This window comes from Vigna angularis, chromosome 6 (assembly GCF_016808095.1).
Source record: "Vigna angularis cultivar LongXiaoDou No.4 chromosome 6, ASM1680809v1, whole genome shotgun sequence".
NCBI lineage: Eukaryota > Viridiplantae > Streptophyta > Magnoliopsida > Fabales > Fabaceae > Vigna > Vigna angularis.
The window spans coordinates 6,960,659-6,980,894 of NC_068975.1; positions in this window are offsets into that span (position 1 = coordinate 6,960,659).

Consider the following 20,236-nt stretch of genomic DNA (forward strand, 5'->3'; position numbering starts at 1 on the left):
TTTGTCTTGAAATTTTACTGATGAGATCCTCTATCAATATGTTTATAAGTTATATATGTAAAAACTCAGAAAATCACATTTCCATTTTTCTAGAGTTATCTGACTTCTCTCTAGGAGTTCTATGACTTCTCTCTAGGAGTTCTCACTCCTTGTTCATCTGCGTATAGATCAAAGACCGCTTAAGCGATCCTTGAGGGGAGATATTCCAATTTATCTGATTAGTTTCTACGAAAAAGTAAGGTAGTGATAAACGTATATTTATGCCTCATTTAGCCTTTAATATTGAATTATTAATTGGTTTTTATACTTTAATAGGATATTTTAATTAAATTTTTTTATAATTGGGTTTATTTAGTATGAGATACAAAAACATGCTCAAAATAGATTTTTACTTGCATAAATGTTCTTTGAATATTTTAAGTTGTGTTAGTGCAATTGCAGCTAAGTTGAACCCATTTATTGGTTAAAGTTTCATGACACCTTAAAGGTAAATTCAAGAATATCAAATAATCAAGACCACAAGAAGTCAATCTAAGGGAACATTGAAAAGTGAAGAAATTTGGCTAAGCCAAAAAGAGGGAACCGACAACAAAAATTTGATCTTGTGATTTTCTCTATTTTTTCTACAAAAAGGTTTTTGATAATTGATAAATGTTTATGATAAAAAATAACTTGGGGAAATATATCTTAAGATATTTTATTTGATATTGTTAAATAATTACCTTATTTAACTATATCAGTAAATATCAAAAGATAATATTTGCCAATTATTTTTGAATCTAGAAAATATATTTTCAAATATTTTTAGATTTCTACAACAATCAAATATATATTGAAGATATTGGATTTTTTAAAAGATAATTAGAGGAGATTACATCATCACAAAGAAGATTATAATAACAGAAAAGCCCAAAACAAAGTTCATTCTAATTCCTATATAAAGAGACTGAGGGAAACATATTAGGGGAGCTGAGGAACCCTTTAGGGACTCAAATTTCATCCTCTCTTCTCTCATGTTCTCCACCCTTTCTTCTTATATTTTCATGTTATTTCCATATTCCATGGAGTGTTAAGCCTTGGAGATTGATTCTGTTGTAATTACTTAACTGGATTTTGAGGTGATATGAATAAATTTGTTTTTTTCTCTTTTGATTCTTGTTGTGATTTATTTTTATCTATGTCTTTTACTTCTTAATAAAGTAAAAGTAATGATTTTTACATTATAGCAAGTAACCATGGTGTTAAATCTACATAATATATCAATCATATGAGTTTGAGGGTTTTAAATTTTAATTAAGAGTTTACTTTGATTAAAATTAGAAACTTTGATGTGATTGAATGAGTTTTTTCTACTAATTGAGAATGTACTTTGATTAATGGTAAAATATTTAACAAGAATTAATCAAGAATGTACTTTGGTTAATTAGTTTTTTTCCTCATATAAGAGGTAAAAGAATAGACATGATTAAGCACAGTAATATTTAATTGAGAATGTACTTTGGTTAAATTTACTATGACTAATCTATAAAGTTCTTGTTTTTAATTAAGAATGTACTTTGGTTAATAGTGAGAACACCAACAAATTAATTGAAAATTTACATTGATTAATTTAAAAATATAAGACATTAGTTAATTGAATAATAATCTTTAGATAATCAACGATTAATCTTATTTTGAAAAAAATAGTGAAATCAACCTATTTTTTTTATCATTGTGTTTATTTTTAAATCTTTTTATAAATTTCTTTCTATCTTTTGTTATTTTGTTCTTTAATCTTTTATTTTCTTTTATCACTTCTACTATTCTATTTGGCTAACCCCTTTTGTATAGTTTTTATAAGAACTAATTTGTTTTGTTGGGAAACGACTTAGGGTTGAATTTACCCTTTCTATTTTGTTGGTTACTATCTATTAGAATTGATGAGCTTTGTTTCTCAACACCAAGAGGGCGGTGAATTGGTGTTTTATAAAAGTACTCGTTTTTCAAATCTTTTTCGTAAAAGGAATGAATCTTTAAATCTTTCTTGAGCAACAAAAAATATGTATGCAATGTAACAATATGCGTATTCGAATGATTATAATATGTAATCGATTGATGCACAGAGATAGGGAGAAGAAAAATCAAACTATGAGTTTTATACTGGTTCGACCTCAATTCCTACATCCAGTGTCCTTTCAATCAACCTGAGATTGAAAGCCAATTTGCACTATAGAGATTTGAGTTTTTACAACAAGGGCTTTACAACAACCACACTGTTAAAATGTAAATCATCTCTCTAACTCACTAATCTAGCCAAATACAACAACCCTGCAACAAGAACAATCCTCTCCTGCAGTCAACCCTTTGAGAGCCCTCTCAAAGTACAAGAACTACTCGTTCTTCTTCCTGGCGGCACACATAGGGCAGAGCAACACTTAGATTGTGAAACTTCTCCTGATCACACAGCGAGCACCTCAGTTGTGAAAAAATATCAGACTCTTCAAATCCATAAAGCTTGTCTCTCAAGAAATCTTCAAGATTAGTCCACCACATTAATTTCTTGTTTCTTGGAGTGTTTGATCACCTCTGTAAAACCTTTCAACTCAATCTGAATCAGATATGAAAAGGTTAATCTCGATTTTCTTACAGAAATCAAATCAATGCGCCTATATATAGTTTTAGTCATTTCAGATGTAATATAATCGATTACTCTTTTAATCTAATCAGTTACATTAAACACTTGTAACAGATTTATAACTAACTCAGCTCCTTAATTGACTATGCAATTAATGCAATCAGTTTTCATTTAATGCTTGGTCAACACATTTAAAAATATGACCGTTGAAACAGTTATGACAAACATGAAACAGTTTTCAAATCAATAATAGAATTAATTGAATACAAAATCCATGTAATCGATTAAGCTTCAACACTTAGCACATTTTTTGAAAACTTTTTCTTTCTAATTCTCAACATAGCTCATTTGAACAGGATATGTCCAAACACACGTGTTTTAATCGATTCACCAATTAATGTAATCGATTTAAAACAAGTTGTTTTGCCTTAGTTTAAAAACATAAGCTGTTTGATGACCTGAATTGATTATCACACCACTGTAATCGATTTAGTCATTCATATATGCTTTTGTGCATGTGAATTCCATAAACTCAAAATATATACATACACAATTATAATCACTTTATTAACACAATATGCATCATTTAACACATTATATGTTCAACAAATGTGACAATCATAATATGTGCATATTTCACAGTAAGCATAAGCACATACAACATACGACATATAACACATTACATATTCATGTATTTTTATTATCAATGTGTTGTCATCATCAAAAACCAAAGTCACAAGGATTGGGTTCAACTATCACAGTGCTCCCCCTATTAATAATCTCCTCCTTTTTTGATGATGCAGAACCATGATTATTAAAACCATGTTGTACAGTCCACAATCAAACACAGTTCAATTATCTCAATAACATAATTAAATTACTTCAATTACTTCTCCCCATTTGGGCATTAGAAAAAAAAAGGAAATGTTTTTCACTGTAATTGAAACAGAGATAATGAAGCAAATAGAGATGCATCAACCAAATTTTCAGAAATATAATGATGCTCCCCTGTCAATAATATTCACTTGAATTCATTGTTTTCTCTCCCTTTTAACATGTGAAACAGTATTTAACAACATACAATTCTCCCCTATCATTATGCATATCAAATTTCATTATCACAGATGCATAATAGAGATATGACAGTATGTATCATCCAGATATGTTCAAGCAATGTACCATAAAAGTATTTCATATACGGTATTAGAGCAAAGTAGATACATTGAAACAATTTAAAACAATTTAATCACTTATAATCTCAATTCAAATTCACATCGGATTAAATAGGATGAGATATATTATGATTAAACAAATCACAAATCATCAGTCAAGGTTTAAACTGTAAAAATAAAAAGTTTAGAGACTTCAAACCAATTGACAAATCATAATTGATTTTGACTTTCTTTTAATCGATTTCCTTCTGCAGAGTAATGCCAATTTCACTTTGCAGCTTAGTCAACAATCTTAATTTCTGCATATCCTTTCAAGCTCATCTAGATCAAGCATTTTAGTATTTATGCAGTATAGTAATCATTATCACAATTTAAGTATGATTATGCAACAACAAATGTAATCATGAGATATTTCAATTGCATACATACATAGAAGTGATTGAATTGATATTTGATCAGCTCAATGCAGTCAATCACAATTTATCATTCACACAAGTTGATAATCAGAAATATAATTTTCATTCATAGTCCAAGCATGAGTACAACTAGATAAAGCAAAATATATGGCATATAAGGCCATTTACTACAAAACAAAATAAAAACAGAGAAAAAAACATAGAAAACAAGAACATCACAACTTAATGCTATGACTCTAAGACCCTATTCAGAGTCAGACGTCTGCCTATAATCCTGTTCGGTAGACTCTTCATCAGAATCCTCTATTGTTGAATCATTTTTTACCTTATTCTGATAGAGAAAGTCTACCTTCAGTTCAAGCCTGCTGAATTGTTCAATAACAAATCTTTCAAAGTTGGTTTCAGGAATAAAGTTGGTGCGATCTTTATTTAATGTAGGTGAACTTCTAGAACTTGCAACAATATTTTCTTCATCCTTGAAACAACATCCGTTTATAGTCTTCACAAGGCCAATGGATGTCAGGGTCATTCTATTAATAGCATTTGATCTTTCACATGAAAGCTTCTTTTCCCCAATTACATCAACACCTTGAAGAGTCAAAATCTTACTGATAAGCACCCCATATGCAAGGTTCTTGCTTGATTTAATCCACCCTTAATCATGTGATCCTTTATCACCTGAACCCAGTTGGTAGGAATGCCATTCTTAATTGCATGGAAAAGAAAAACAACTTCTATTGTCATCTTGTCTTGCAAGACTCTTCTAGGGAGAATCAATCATCCAAGAATTTATGGAGTCATTTTATCTTCCTTGTTCAATCCATTATGAACATACAATCTTTCTATTGTGTACCTTCCTGGAAACCTCAACTACTTTTTGTACAAATCCTTTTTCTTTAGCCACATATTGGTTTCGGAGTTTCGAGCATGAGAGTGTAATCCCTCAACCTTCAGTCCTACTACTTGCAACCAGACATTGTCATCAATGTAGATATTTACACCTTTCACCCGAGAGTGTATGACTCCGTTTGTGTTTCTTAGATTTGTGTAAAAGACTTCAACTAAGTCTGGGTATTAGTCCCCTTCCATTTGCACAAATGTTGTAAGACCTTGAGTTTCAAACCACTCTGGGCAGTGAAAACCCTCTTTTCTAAACAAATCAAGATCCAAATATCTGTGAGAAATAACAGTTTTGATCCTTTTCCACCTTAGAAACACCTCATGAGTTTCTTCATCACTGATCCATCCTGTAGGATCAACATTCCTTACAACATTGATAGCTTTGCCTTTTCTTCTTGAAGACGATGATGAAGAAGCCATTTTGAGTTTGGATACAAGACAGTCTTACACAGTGTTAGGGTTTAATGTCATGCAATATAGAAACAACTCAATGTACATAAGATTTTCAAATCCAATGTATATAAGGGCACGCAAAATAATTTTCAATCAAATTAGCCCATTTCAAACATTTCAGACATTTGGAAACAAAATAAACCATTCATAATCGATTTCAATTTTAACACATAGAAACATACAACCAAAACAGGGAAACACACAACCAATTTTCTTCTTAGCCTAGCCACATTACAAGCTATAGAAAAGCCCTTGTGATGATACTTGCTTGTGAGTGTGTTTGATTGTGGTTAAATGAAAGGCAAAGTTGATTCATGTGACATTGTGATAGTAGAGTGAATGAGTCACCTCTATATACACTTGTGTGTTTGAGAGAAACACTTTTCTTGGTGAGGAATAGTTCCATGTATGCATGATTTCATCTTTTCTTGGTTAGTTGATCATTCATGAGCATAACATCTGTTCAATATTCTGTGATTATCTGAGCAGCACAATGAGCTTAATTGAATCAAGGCATGTATTCATCTTGACTGATATTCTTTATGATAAGCTGATTTGAGCAATTACTTCTCTTAAAAGAAAAGGTTTTGAAATGTGTTGAATGATTGCATTCATTGGTTGAAAGCTAAGTTACATCTTGTTTGCTTGAGAACAAGCAAAGTTCTAAGTTTGGGGTTGTGATAACGGTTGAAAAACTGTTATTTTTATACTTAATTTTGATATTCAATCAACCCTTTTTGACTTAGAAACTTGCTTTAACTCATGTTTTTGCTTTAGTTTTGTGAATAAGAGAGTTGAAGGTGAATTTAATGGTTTTGTGCTAGATTCCTTTGATTTTGTAGGTTATTGGAATGATTTTGTAGGTTATTGTAGAAAAGTCAACCAGAAACCAGAAAAGTCAATCAGTCAGCCAGAAAAGTAACCTAGTAAACTAGAATGCAGAAAAGTCAACCAGAGTGCATAAAAAGTTCACTGAGCGGTAATTACCGCTGAGCACCAGTTTTGAAGTGCCGAAATCACCGCTGAGGGCTAAAAATGCAGTTGAGCTTCATTTTGAAGAGCCGCACTTACCACTGAGTGACAAAAGTGCTGCTGAGTGTCATTTTTATGGGCTTGGGCTTATTTTGTGTAATTTTTAGAAATTATAAAATGGGTTTAGTTGACTTAAGGTAGACATCTTTTGGTAGAACGAAGCAAAATCACACTTTCTTCACCCCTTGGAGGAGGATTTTGGATGCTCAAGCTCCACTCCTCAAATTCTAGGGTTCTATCTTTCGTTCTTTCATTATTTTTCATGTAGTTTCACCATGATTATGGTGAACTAAACCTTCATTGTTGTTGGGGAATCAATGTAATCCTTTGAAGCTCTCATGTATTGAATTGGTTCTTTAATCCATATGCTTTCTTTCATTAATTGTTAGGGTTTTTCTTCTATACTCTATGCATGCTTTGTTTAACTCATTCAATTGCATGATCATTGATTTTATTTGTATGGACACATATAGACAAATCTAGACATGAAGAAATTCTCTCAATAGTAATATTGCCTAGACATAGGGATAGGAGGATTGATTGCCTTTAAGCTTCTGTGCGAATGTAATGCATGAATAATTTCTAGGGAGACAAGACATTGTAAACTAGTGATTAGGAGTATGCTTTCTTCACCAAGACATTGGGTTTAAGGTAAATTAGAAAGTGGCATTAACATTAATGAAGAAAAATGAATTCTTGAATACATGAGAGTGGATAGGATTAATTGAAAACCCCAACAACATCATCATTCTATAATTTCAATCACTTTTGCTTCTTTTGATCCATTTGATCAATACATGCATTCATATTTAATTTGCAGTATTTGCATTTAAACCTACAAGAATTCGTTCACAAGTCTAATTTAATCAATAAATCACATAACTGTTTAGGCCGTGAGTCCTTTGGGAAACGATACTTGGTCATACCATTTATTATTACTTGATACGATTCGGTTACACTTGCCGAGGGTTAACAAGGTTTTGGCACTGCTGCCGGGGACTCGTGGTTTAACTATTCTATTTGTGTGATTATTGATTAGCTTTGACTTGATTTTTGAATTTTTATCTTTTTTGTTTTTATCTTCTATCTTTTTGTTTTTATCTTTGTATCTTTTTCTTTATTTTTTTTTATCTTTATGTCTATCTTTCTAGTTTTTATCTTCTTATCTTTTTATTCTTTTTATCTTTTCGTTTTTTCTTTCTATCTTCTATCTTCTATCTTTCTATCTTTCTATATTTTTATCTTGTTATCTTTTTGGTTTATCTTTTTTTATCTTTTTGTGCTAATAATTGTTTCTAGGGTTTTGTGTTCTTGTGTATGCAGGATACAATTCGGACTAGGAGAAAGAAAATTTCAGAACCTCTTCTTGAAGGATTGGACGAAAGTAAAAGGAGGAGGAGAGTCTGAACTTCTAGAGAATTATTTCCTTCTCTGGAAACACTTCTACAACCCTCACCACAAAGGTCTAACAAGAGCACGAAAGATATGGCCGAAGAGAACAATGTTAGAAGTACTCTAGCAGATTATACCACAGTTGTTGGCCCTCATCACTTTAATAGCATTGCTAGGCCGAGGGTCAATGCTGCAAACATGGAGGTGAAACCGACCTTGATGCAGTTGGTAAAGAGCAACCAATTTAATGAGCTATCACAAGAAAGTCCATATGATCATCTAACCACATTCAATGAGATTTGCAACACTGTGAAGGTCAATGGTGAGCCGGATGACGCTATAAAGCTTTGTTTGTTTCCTTTTTCTCATTGGGAGGCAATGCAAAGCTGTGGTTGAATTCTTTCTCGGAGGATAGCTTTACTGAATGGGAAGCCGTGATTTCAAAGTTTCTAAACAAGTACTTCCCACAATCAAAAGTCAACAAAGGGAAGCAGGAAATTTCTACTTTTAGACAAGGCATGGAGGAGACGCTAGGTCAAGCATGGGATAGATACAAGAGCTTGTTGAGAAAGACACCCACACATGGCTTTGATGAAGCAACAATAGTCATTCTTTTCCTTGGAGGTCTTGGATCACAAACCAAATTGATGCTGGATGCCTCAATTGGAGGAAATATCAAATGCAAGACTCTAGAAGAAGCTTTTGAATTGATAAAAAACATGGCTACTAATGACAACGAGATGCATAATGAGAGAGGAACTCCAATTTAATAGAAGGGAGTTCTACAATTGCAATCAAATGATGCCTTGCTTGTGTAGAACTAAATCATAACTCAATAGTTGGAGAATTTGACAAAGACACTTTCTCAGTTGCCAAAGGAGTTAAAGAACGTTGCACAGGTTCAACAATAACTTTGTGAACTATGTGGTGGTAATCATATCAATGGTCAATGTGCTTTTCCATTGGAGGTCTTAGAAGATGTCAATTATATGGGCAATCAATTCCAATACTGCCAAGGAAATTTCAACCAAGGGTGGAAACCTCACCCAAGCATGGGTCAGGCTCAAAATGGACAAGCTGGACAAGCATGACAATTTAATAGACCACAACAGCAACCATCACTATGGCAACAAGTATGTGCGCTAAATGAGAGATCAACAAAGCTAGAAGACACTCTTCAACAATTTATGCAGGTGACTATCTCCAACCATAAAAGCATTGAAGCTACCATTAGAAATTTGGAGATATAAGTTGGCCAATTGGCTAAGAAGTTGGAGGAGATGCCTGACCGGAGTTTTGGAGCTAATGCTGAAACTAACTCTAAGGAGGAGTGCAATGCCATTATGACTAGAAGTGGCAAGATTTTAGACGAGAGAGAAGAGAAAGTTGAGTTCAGTAAAAAAGAAGAAGAGAATGATGAGAGAAGAGGTGAGGTTGAGAGAAAAGAAAAGCAGAAAAAAGAGGAAGAGAGAAAAGAAAAGAAGAGAAAAGAAAAGGAGAGAGAAGAGAGAAAAAAACAAAAAGATGTTGAAAAACCTCTTCCTTATCCAAAGACTTATTCAAGGAAGGAGAAAGAAAAACAGCTTGAGCGGTTCATGGAGACTTTTAAGAAATTGGAGATCACCATACCTTTCTCTGAAGCATTGCAACAAATGCCTTCGTATGCAAAGTTTTTGAAGGAGCTCCTCACGAAGAAGAAATATCTAGATGAGGAAACAGTTGAAGTGTAAGGTAATTGCAGTGCCATATTGCAGAAGACGCTACCTCCCAAATTCAAAGATCCGGGGATTTTCACCATCCCTTGCACCATTGGGAATCATGATATATGGAAGGTTCTAGTTGACTTAGGAGCTAGTATCAATCTAATGCCCTTATTTATGCTTAAGAAGATTTGTGGTCTGGAGGTCAAACCTACGAAAGCAATCTTGCAAATGGCAGACGAGTTCATTAAGCATTCTTATGGTGTGGTAGAAGATGTGCTGGTAAAAGTTGATAAGCTCCAATTCCCTGTTGATTTTGTTGTAATGGATATGGGGGAAGATGTAGAGATGCCCCTCATTCTTGGAAGACCCTTTATGAAGACAACCAAAGTTGCCATTCATATGGATGAGGGAACTGTGCAATTGAAAGACCAAGATGAAGAGGTAACTTTTAATGTCTTTGATACTGTGCAGCCAATACAAGTAATAAAGACGAGTTCTAAAGCTAAGGACGAAGTTCACTCAGTGACTAGTCTACCAAATAAAGCTGCTCAGCCGGTTAAGAGGAATCATAATTGTTGCTTTCCAAGGCTGAAGGAAGACGATGGAGATAAGGAAGAAAAACTCGTTCACCATGACTTTGTGATGGAAAATAATGAACCCTACCTTGGCAAACCAGTGAAATTCAAGAACAGGTTATGGGTTATCAAGGATATAAAGGCACATGGAGTTCTTGAGATTGAGGCTCTTTACTCTAGAAGAGTCAAGTTGGTGACAAGAAAGATGCTGAAATTATGTTGGTGTCATGAAAGGAAGAAGCACATCAACATTGAAAATCAAACTTGAGCTTTATTGGGTCAAGCTAGTGACGTTAAAAGAGCGCTTGCTGGAAGGCAACCCAGTGATTTAAGAAATTTAAATTTTGGTTTGGTGATGTAATTTTGAACTTTTGGTATTTTTTTTTTGTTTTGGTTATAAGTTGTTACAGGGTTTACATCTACTGATGGATGTCAGGTGGAAGAGTATCTACTGAAGGATACTATGGTTGTTTACACCTACTGATGGGTGTTGGTAAGAAAGATTTGCATCTAGTGAAGGGTGCTAGAAGATTTTGGGTCAGGCTCGTGACGTTAAACAAGCGCTTACTGGGAAACATCCCAATGTTCTAAACTCATTTTACTTATTTGCTTATATATTTAGTATAGGATTTGATGTACTTGGCTTAAAACTTTATCTGTGTGCAATGGTTTGTTGATGCTATGATGTTTGTGTTGAGTATTGCTTCATGATTTTGATTATATTGATTTATGTGGAGATGATGCATGATGCTGATACACAGGTGGTTGCTCAAAATATTTTGAAACAGATGCATGGTGACTTGTGATTGTGATTATGATACTGAGCATGATGTTTATCTAAATGTTGGAACTTGATTTAGCCTGTGTGAGGATTTAAATCCAGAGTTTTTGTGAGTGAGTGATATTACTTTGAAAGAATGAATGACTTTGCACAGGTTTTCTATGATTGAATCACTTGCTTGTATCTGTCATATGATCAAGGCCATTTGTTGTTAACGCTTTTTAGCCAAATTCATAATTTTAGCCCACTAAAAGAGAGCAAAATGTGTTTTATCCTTTGAACCTTTAGCCTTGAACATGATGTGAAAATCCTTTGTGAAAATCTTTACCCTGAGTTGAGTTGAGAATATTTTGGGGTATTGATAAAGATTCAAGTTTGGGGTTGTTGGGAAGTCTGAAAAGGGAAAATAAAAAGCATTGCGACAAGTATTAAGCAAATGAAAAGCAAAAGAAAAAGGAAAGAAAAGAAAGAAAAGAAAAGCTCAATGCAAGGAAAAGTTGGGAATAAGTAAGAATGATTGTGTTTAAATGATGAAAGTACGAATGACTCTCTTAACTCAAGGATTTTGTGATCCAGAAAAACCAATTTTGTTCTTAGCCCAGCCACATTACAAGCCATAGAAAAGCCCTTATGATGATACTTGCTTGTGAGTGTGTTTGATTGTGGTTAAATGAAAGGCAAAGTTGATTTATGTGACATTGTGATAGTAGAGTGAATGAGTCACCTCTATATACACTTGTGTGTTTGAGAGAAACATTTTTCTTGGTGAGGAATAGTTCCATGTATGCATGATTTCATCTTTTCTTGGTTAATTGATCATTCATGAGCATAACATCTGTTGAATATTCTGCTATTATCTAAGCACCACAATGAGCTTAATTGAATCAAGGCATGTATTCATATTGACTGATATTCTTTATGATAAGCTGATTTGAGCAATTACTTCTCTTAAAAGAAAACGTTTTGAAATGTGTTGAATCATTGCATTGATTGATTGAAAGCTAAGTTACATCTTGTTTGCTTGAGGACAAGTAAAGTTCTAAGTTTGGGGTTGTGATAACGGTTGAATAACCGTTATTTTTATACTTAATTTTGATAATCAATAAACCCTTTTTGACTTAGAAACTTGCTTTAACTTATGTTTTTGCTTTAGTTTTTTGAATAAGAGAGTTGAAGGTGAATTTAATGGTTTTGTGCTAGATTCCTTTGGTTTTGTAGGTTATTGGAATGATTTGAAAGAAGAGTTAAAGTACTGAATGGTTGGAATGCAGAAAAGTCAATCAGTCAACCACAAAAGTCAACCAGTCAGCCACAAAAGTCAACCAGTCAACCAGAATTCAGAAAAGTCAACCAGAGTGCAGAAAAAGTTGCGCTGAGCAATAATTACCGCTGAGCGCCTGTTTTAAAGTGCGAAAATCACCGCTGAGGGCTAAAAATGCAGTTGAGCTTCATTCTAAAGAGCCACACTTACCGTTGAGCGGCAAAAGTGCCGTTGAGCACCATATTTATGGGCTTGGGCTTATTTTGTGTAATTTTTAGAAATTATAAAAGGGGTTCAGTTGACTTAAGGTAGAAATCTTCTGGCAGAACGAAGCAAAATCACAATTTTTTCACCCGTTGGAGGAGGAATTTTGATGCTAAAGCTCCACTCATCAGATTCTAGGGTTCTATCTTTCATTCTATCATTATTTTTCATCTAGTTTCACCATGATTATGGTGAACTAAATATGAATGCATGTATTGATCAATTGGATCAAGAGAAGAAAAAGTGATTGAAATTATAGAATGATGATGTTGTTGGGGTTTCCCAAAGGACTCACGGCCTAAACAGTTATGTGATTTGTTGATTAAATTAGATTTGTGAACAAAGTTTTGTAGATTTAAATGCAAATACTAAAAATATGAATGCATGTATTGATCAATTGAAAGAAAGAAGCAAAACGTGATTGAAATATATGATGAAGTTGTTGTTGGGGGTTTTCAATTCATCCTATCCACTCTCATGTATTCAAAAATTCATCTTCTTCATTAATGTAAATGCCACTTTCTAATTTACCTTAAACCCAATGTCTTGGTGAAGAAAGCCTACTCCTAATCACTAGTTTACATTGTCTTGTCTCCCTAACAATTATTCATGCATTACATTCGCACAGAAGCTTAAAGGCAACCAATCCTCCTATCCCTATGTCTAGGCAATATTACTATTGGGATAATTTCTTCATGTTTAGATTTATCTATATGTGTCCATACAAATAAAATCAATGATCATGCAATTGAATGAGTTGAACAAAGCATGCATAGAGTATAGAAGAAAAACCCTAACAATTAATGAAAGAAAGCATATGGATTAAAGAACCAATTCAATACATGAGAGCTTCCAATGATTACATTGATTCCCCAACAACAATGAAGGTTTAGTTCACCATAATCATGGTGAAACTAGATGAAAAGTAATGAAATAATGAAATATAGAACCTGAGAATTTGAAGAGTGGAGCTTGAGCATCCAAAATCCTCCTCCAAGGGGTGAAGATAGTGTGATTTTGCTTCGTTCTGCCAAAAGATACTAACCCTAGGTCGACTAAAACCTTATATAAACTCCTAAAGATTACAGAAAAGTGGCCCAAGGCTCATTAAAATGGCGCTCAATGGTAAGTGCGGTTCTTCTTTTTGATGCTCAACTGCAGTTTTGCGCCTCAACGGTGACTGCGGGACTTCAGAGTGCCACTGAGCGGTGCTTGCGGCTCTTCTCTTATGCACTTTTTCTAACTCCAACTTATGGCTACTTCACTTCTTCCATTAAATTCATCTTGAAACCTGCAAAAACGAGGAAAACCAAGCATAAAACCCATTCAACTATCTTATTTCTAAAACATAAGCAAAAGCATGATTACAAGCTAGTTTCTAAGTCATAAAGGTTGTCTTTAAGGTCAAAATTAAGTCTAAAAATAACAGTTTTTCAAATGTTATCACAACCCCAAACTTAGAACTTTGCTTGTCCTCAAGAAAACAAAATGTAACTCAATCTTCCACCAATCCACACAATGGTTCACCACATTCAAAACTCCTTCTTTCAAGACAAGTAATTTCTCAAATCAACTCAACACAAAGAATTCAGTCAAGATGCACACATACTTTAGTGTTCACATAATCACATAATATCCAACAAATGCTATTCTCATGAATGATCAATCAACTAAACATAGATGTACTTATGTGTTCATGGAATCTTTCCTCACTAGATAAAGTGTTTCACTCAAGCACACAAGTATAGAAAAGGTCACTCCTTCACTCTACTATCACAATGTCACATGAATTAACTTTGTCTTTCATTTAACCACAATCAAACACATTCACAAGCAAGTATCATCACAAGGACTTTTCTATGGCTTATAATGTGGCTGTGCTAACAAGAAAATTTGTTTTTCTAGATTACAAAATCCTTGAGTTAAGTGAATCATCTAAACACAATCATACTTCCTTCTTCCCAACTTTCTTTTGCATTGACCCTTTCTTTTTATTTCTTCTCTTTCCCTTTTTCTTTTAATTTTCACATGCTTAGCTCAATGCTTTTCATATTCCCCTCTTTAAACCACCCAACAACCCCAAACTTGAACATTTATCAATACCACAAGATATCTTCAACTCAACTCAAGGTAAAGCTTTTCAAAAAGGGTTTTCTATCATGTTCAAAGCTAAGGGTTCAAAGGATAGAACACATTGTGCTCTCTTTTATTGGGCTAAAACCATGCATTTGGCTAATAAAGGATAACAACAGATGGCCTTGATCATATGATACATACAAGCAAGTGATTTAGTCATAGAAACCTGGGCAAAGTCATTCATGCTTTTAAAGTAATAACATTCATTCACAAAAACTCTGGAGTTCAAAACCTCACATATAGGCTCATTCAACATTCCACATACACATCCTGCTTAGCATCATAATCAAAATCACAACATTATGCATTTGTTCACATAGCTCGTGAACAACCACCTGTATATTAGTGCACAATCTCAACATCAATCAATATCCAAGCATCATCAAGCAATACTCATCATACATAAATCACAAGCAAACCATCATAGCAGATAAAGTTTCAAACTGAGTACATCATAACCCTATTATAGAAACAGAAACAAATAAGTTCAACAATACAAAACAAAAGATAACAAATCCTGCTCTAGAGTTGACAACATCCATCAGTAGATGCTATCTCAGCTCCTCATCAACCCATGCTATCGTCTGAATCTTCCTCCTCCTCATCATCATCAGAATCTTCAAAATCATCCTCATCATCCTCATCATCCATAGCTGAAGCTTCAGCTGCTCCGGCTTTGCTGCCCTAAGCTTGCTCCTCTGGCCATGCCACCATATTATGGAACTCATCCATGGTCCACCTATGTGCTGGGGGTGTATCATACATCCCAATAATCATCTCTGTTGTGGCCACCTGCCATCTGTGGATGGACTGCATCCTAGCATCTATAAGAGACATATACATGTCCCTCATCTGAAATGGCTCTGCCTCTTGAGGCTCTGCAGATGCCTGACCCTATGGTGGTCCTCTTCCTCTACGAGGACAGCGTGGTGGTACTGGCTGAGCTGCCTCATCACCTCCACAATACTATCTATAATAGGCCTCATCAATAGCTTTCCTAGGCCTCTGATGAGTGCATAGTTATGCCCACATTTATGCTTTAAAATTAAAATTTTTGATGAGATTCATGTGCTTAAATGATTGATTTAAAGTGAATTTGTGATGATTGGAATTGTTGGGTTTGAGAATTAAAGAGATGTAAAAAGTGAGTTTTAGCTTATAAATTATTATTGGATTTTCTAATATTTATTTGTGCAGCTAAAATTAAAGCTTTATTGGTCTAAATTGCAAATTAAGGCCCAAAATCAGGTTTTATTTGGAAAGTAATGTACAGATGGGCCAAACAGGCAACTTTTACCCTTGCACCTCCCAATTTCCTTACATACACCCCTCTTCTCTTAACCAAGCCCAATACTAAGCCAAACAGTAACCCTATTCTGAATACACCTCCTAAATTTCCCTACCCATACCCCTCCTAAGCCAAACTCCACCAGATCATGCCATGTGTCCAAATCCTCCCCACACAGATTTAGCCAACCACATGCTGCCACATCACCTCCCTTCGCCACGTCATCAGCATCTTCCACCCACTGAAACCCTAATTCCCAATCCAAACCCTAGCCGCCGTTCTGCCTCCGCTAGGCCATGCGTAGTTAGCCGCTGCCGTACCATCCCCACCACCGCCCAACTTCTTCTTCCTCCTTTCTTGCTGGAAGGCCACCCTCGTCACCACCATGCTGTGCCACCACCGTGAAACTACGCTGCCACTTCCCCTTCTTCATCGCAAAGCCGCCATCCACCATCAACATCACGAAATCGCCGCCGCTTTCGACACCCAAAGCCGCACACCATGGATTCTCCACCGCAAGCACCTGCAAGAAGAGAAACCCAATCACAGAGAAACGCAGAATCGTGCCGCCCACGCTCACGGCCAATCTATCTTCTTCGCGCCGCCAACACCAAAGCGAGACCTCCATGAGCACTACTTCACCACCATCCTCGTGGACCACCTGCACAACCCATCAAACCACAAACATATCCGCCTTTTCTGCCAAACCACTACCACCTCTTCTGCTCGCACAACAATCGCAAATCGCAATTCCGCCATGGACGCCATCAACGAGCATCATCGTCGCTATAAGACCTCCGTCACGCGCAAACAAGTGCCGCCATCGCACAACAACCTCCACGGCCACCATCATCTTCTTTGCAGCGCCTCTATCAATAGCGAAAAGCCATCTCCCTTGCACAACCTGCACTCAGAAAATGCCTCCATGATTCGCAGCGCCGCGGAGGAGAAGAGGCGAAATCGCGAAGAGAGAATAGGCGCTGGAGAAAAAGTATTCCCCCAATCTGCAGAACCCTAATTTTGGGTGGGGAATGGCTGCCACATGGCGAGCTTTTATTGGCCACGAGCATATGAGTCAAAGCTGGTCAAACAGTCAAAGTCTAGTGAATTAAGGGGTTCTTTTTCAAATTTTGAAGAGAAAGGAAGGGCTGAAGTGTAGATAGAGAAAATTTCAGGGCATTTGTGCAATTTTGGAAATTTAGAAAAGCTAAAAGATAAAATTCAGTTGTTGAGTTAATTTAATTTGGGAATATCAACAGAAAATATCTTCCAAATAATGTTATAATTATCTAAATCTTTTAGTTATTTGGAAGATATAAGATAAAAGATTCTGTCAACTGAATATTCAGCCAAGCCCAATCAAGCCCTATATAAAGAGACCCAGGGGAGGCATAAAGGGTGATGAACAAATCTTAAAGCCCAAAATTGAAGTCAAAGACTTGTTAACCCTCGGCAAGTGTAACCGAATCGTATCAAGTAATAACCTGGTAAGACCAAGTATCATTTTCCCAAAGGACTCACGGCTTAGACAGTTGTGTGGTTTATTGATTAGCTAAGACTTGCAAAACCGATTGATTAAGAGTTTAATGCAAATACTCAAAAGTAAATATGTATGCGTGTATTGATCAATGGACAAGAAGAAACAAAACACATGATTTGAATTATATGGATGAATATGTTGTTGGGGTTTATCAATTTCATCCTATTCACTCTCTTGTATTTAGGAATTCATCAATCTTTTCATTAATGTTAATGCAACTTTCTAAATTACTAAACACCCGATGTCTCGGCGAAGAAAGCCTAATCATAATTACTAGTTTACAATGTCTTGTCTCCCTAGCAATTAATCATGCATTATAATGAACAGAAGCTTAAAGGCAATCAACCATCATACTCCTATGTCTAGGTTGGTAATATATTGTTGGGAGAGATTCCCCAGATCTAGATTTCCCCGTATATGTCCATATCGAAAAAACCAATGATCATGACATCGAATGAGTTAAACAATGCATGCTTTGAGCAAAGAGGAAAAACCCTAACTGTTAATGAAAGAAAGCATGTATCATAAAGATGATTTTGAAGAACAAATTCCATACAAGAGAGTTTCTAAGAAGTTACATTAATTCCCCAACAACAAAATAAGTTTAGTTCTCCATCGTCATGGAAGAACTAGATGAACAATGGAATGAAAGAATGGAAGAGATAGAAAAACCCGAGAAAGAGAAGAAGAGAGCGGTCACCATCTCCAATTCTACCCCAAGGGGTGAAAAGTGTGTTTCTGCTTCGTTCCAACCAAAGATACAAACCCTAGGACGTCCTAAAGCTTATTATATACTATTATAAAAAATACAGAAACTTTGGCCCAAGCCCATAAAAGTGCCGCTCAGCAGTAAATACCGCTCAACCGTAGTAGCGCGTTTCACTTCTTCCCCTCAGCGCCAGTTTTCCCCTCAGCGGTGCCAACGAGTACTGAAAAGTGCCAACGGTAATTGGAGTTGAGCGGTACTTGCTGATTCTCTTCTTTTGCACTTTTTCTGTCCTTTTCTGTCTCCATCTCTTTCCCTTTTCACTTCTTTCATCAATTTCATCTTAAAACCTGCAAAAACAAAGAAATCAAGCATAAAACCTATCTAACTCTGTTATTTCTAATAATTCAACAAAATCATGAGTTCAAGCTAATTTCTAAGTCATAAAGGTTGTAATTGAAGTCAATTTTAAGTATAAAAATAACAGTTTTTCAACTGTTATCAAAGGGGACTTCACTTCGTTCATTCATTCACCACTTCTCTCTCTCTTATTTCATCTTGTAGTCAACTTCATTCGTGGAGAGCTAAGCATCTAGGGCTATTCTGCTGTAATTCCATTATGGATTCTGAGGTTAGATTGAGTTAATGCAATTGTTTATTTTGATTATTGATTTAAGTTGTTATCTCTCTATGTCTTTCATCTCTCTATCAAATTAAAAGCAATGATTCTTGCATCATAATGTATTTGAATCTACATGCATATTGATTATATGAGTTCTCGGGTTTCTAGGTTTAATTGAGAATCTACTTTGATTTAATTTAGGAACTTTCATATGATTAAATGGTTTTTACTATCAATTGAGAATGTACTTTGATTGGTAGTAATAATTTCAACTATAATCAATTAAGAATTTACTTTGATTGATTAGTTTTTAATTTGGTTAGGCGATTTTAGAATAGACATGATTAAACACAATAGGATTTGATTGAGAATGTACTTTGGTTGAATTCATTGTGAATAATCTAGAAAGGTTTTGCATTTGATTGAGAATTTACTTTGGTTAAGTGCATGATCACCCTCAAATTAATTAAGAATGTACTTTAATTAATTTGAAACTTAAATACTAATCAATTGAACAATTATCTGTGAATAACCGATGATGAATCTATCTTGGAAAAGTAGTGGAATTAGCCTATTTCATTATAATCGTTTTTAAGTTTCTTATTTGTTCTTTAAACCTTCTCCAAACATCTCTTTTATTCTTGAACATTGCATTGCATTCATAAGATTCAAATATTAAAAGGCAATTCCGTATTCGTTGGGAGACGACTCAAGGTTACTTTAACCCTATCTACTTTCTTGAATACTACTTGGCAATACTGAAGTTGCCTTGAAAAGTAGTATTAATTTGATAGCTTCAACGACAGCCTATCAGCCTCTCAAATGGTGGAGCTGAAATATTCACCCCAGCTAGATCACATAAGTGTGTAATCAAAGAGGGATGCCCGAGAGGTGTTTCATTATTCACAGTGTTGGCACACGCCTGTATCTCATTAGCTATGACCTGACCAATGTTAATGCTCATCCCTCTGAGCACAAAGTACAAAATAAGCACCCTGCTGACAGTTACGTCTGAGACATGTGAGCATGGCTGGATGTTGGCATGAGAAAATGCCATCCAATACTTTGTTAGAGGAGTCAGATCAACTCTCCTGATGTTCACTACAACACCATTCTTGTTTCTCTGAAAGTGTCCACCAGGCACACATAACACACTTTCCACATTACCAAAGTTTGCTCCTTCTTCCATATTGAGAGCAAACTGACACTGCTCACCAAATGGTGTGTCCTCTAACATAGCTCAGATAATCCTCAACAGGATGATCACCCAACCTTCTTGCATTGGTGTAAAATTTTTTCACCACTGCTATGTTAGCTGGTACAGGGTAAGTGGCCAACCTCCCCCAGTTCCTGTTCTCTAGTTGCTCCCCAAATTGTGGAG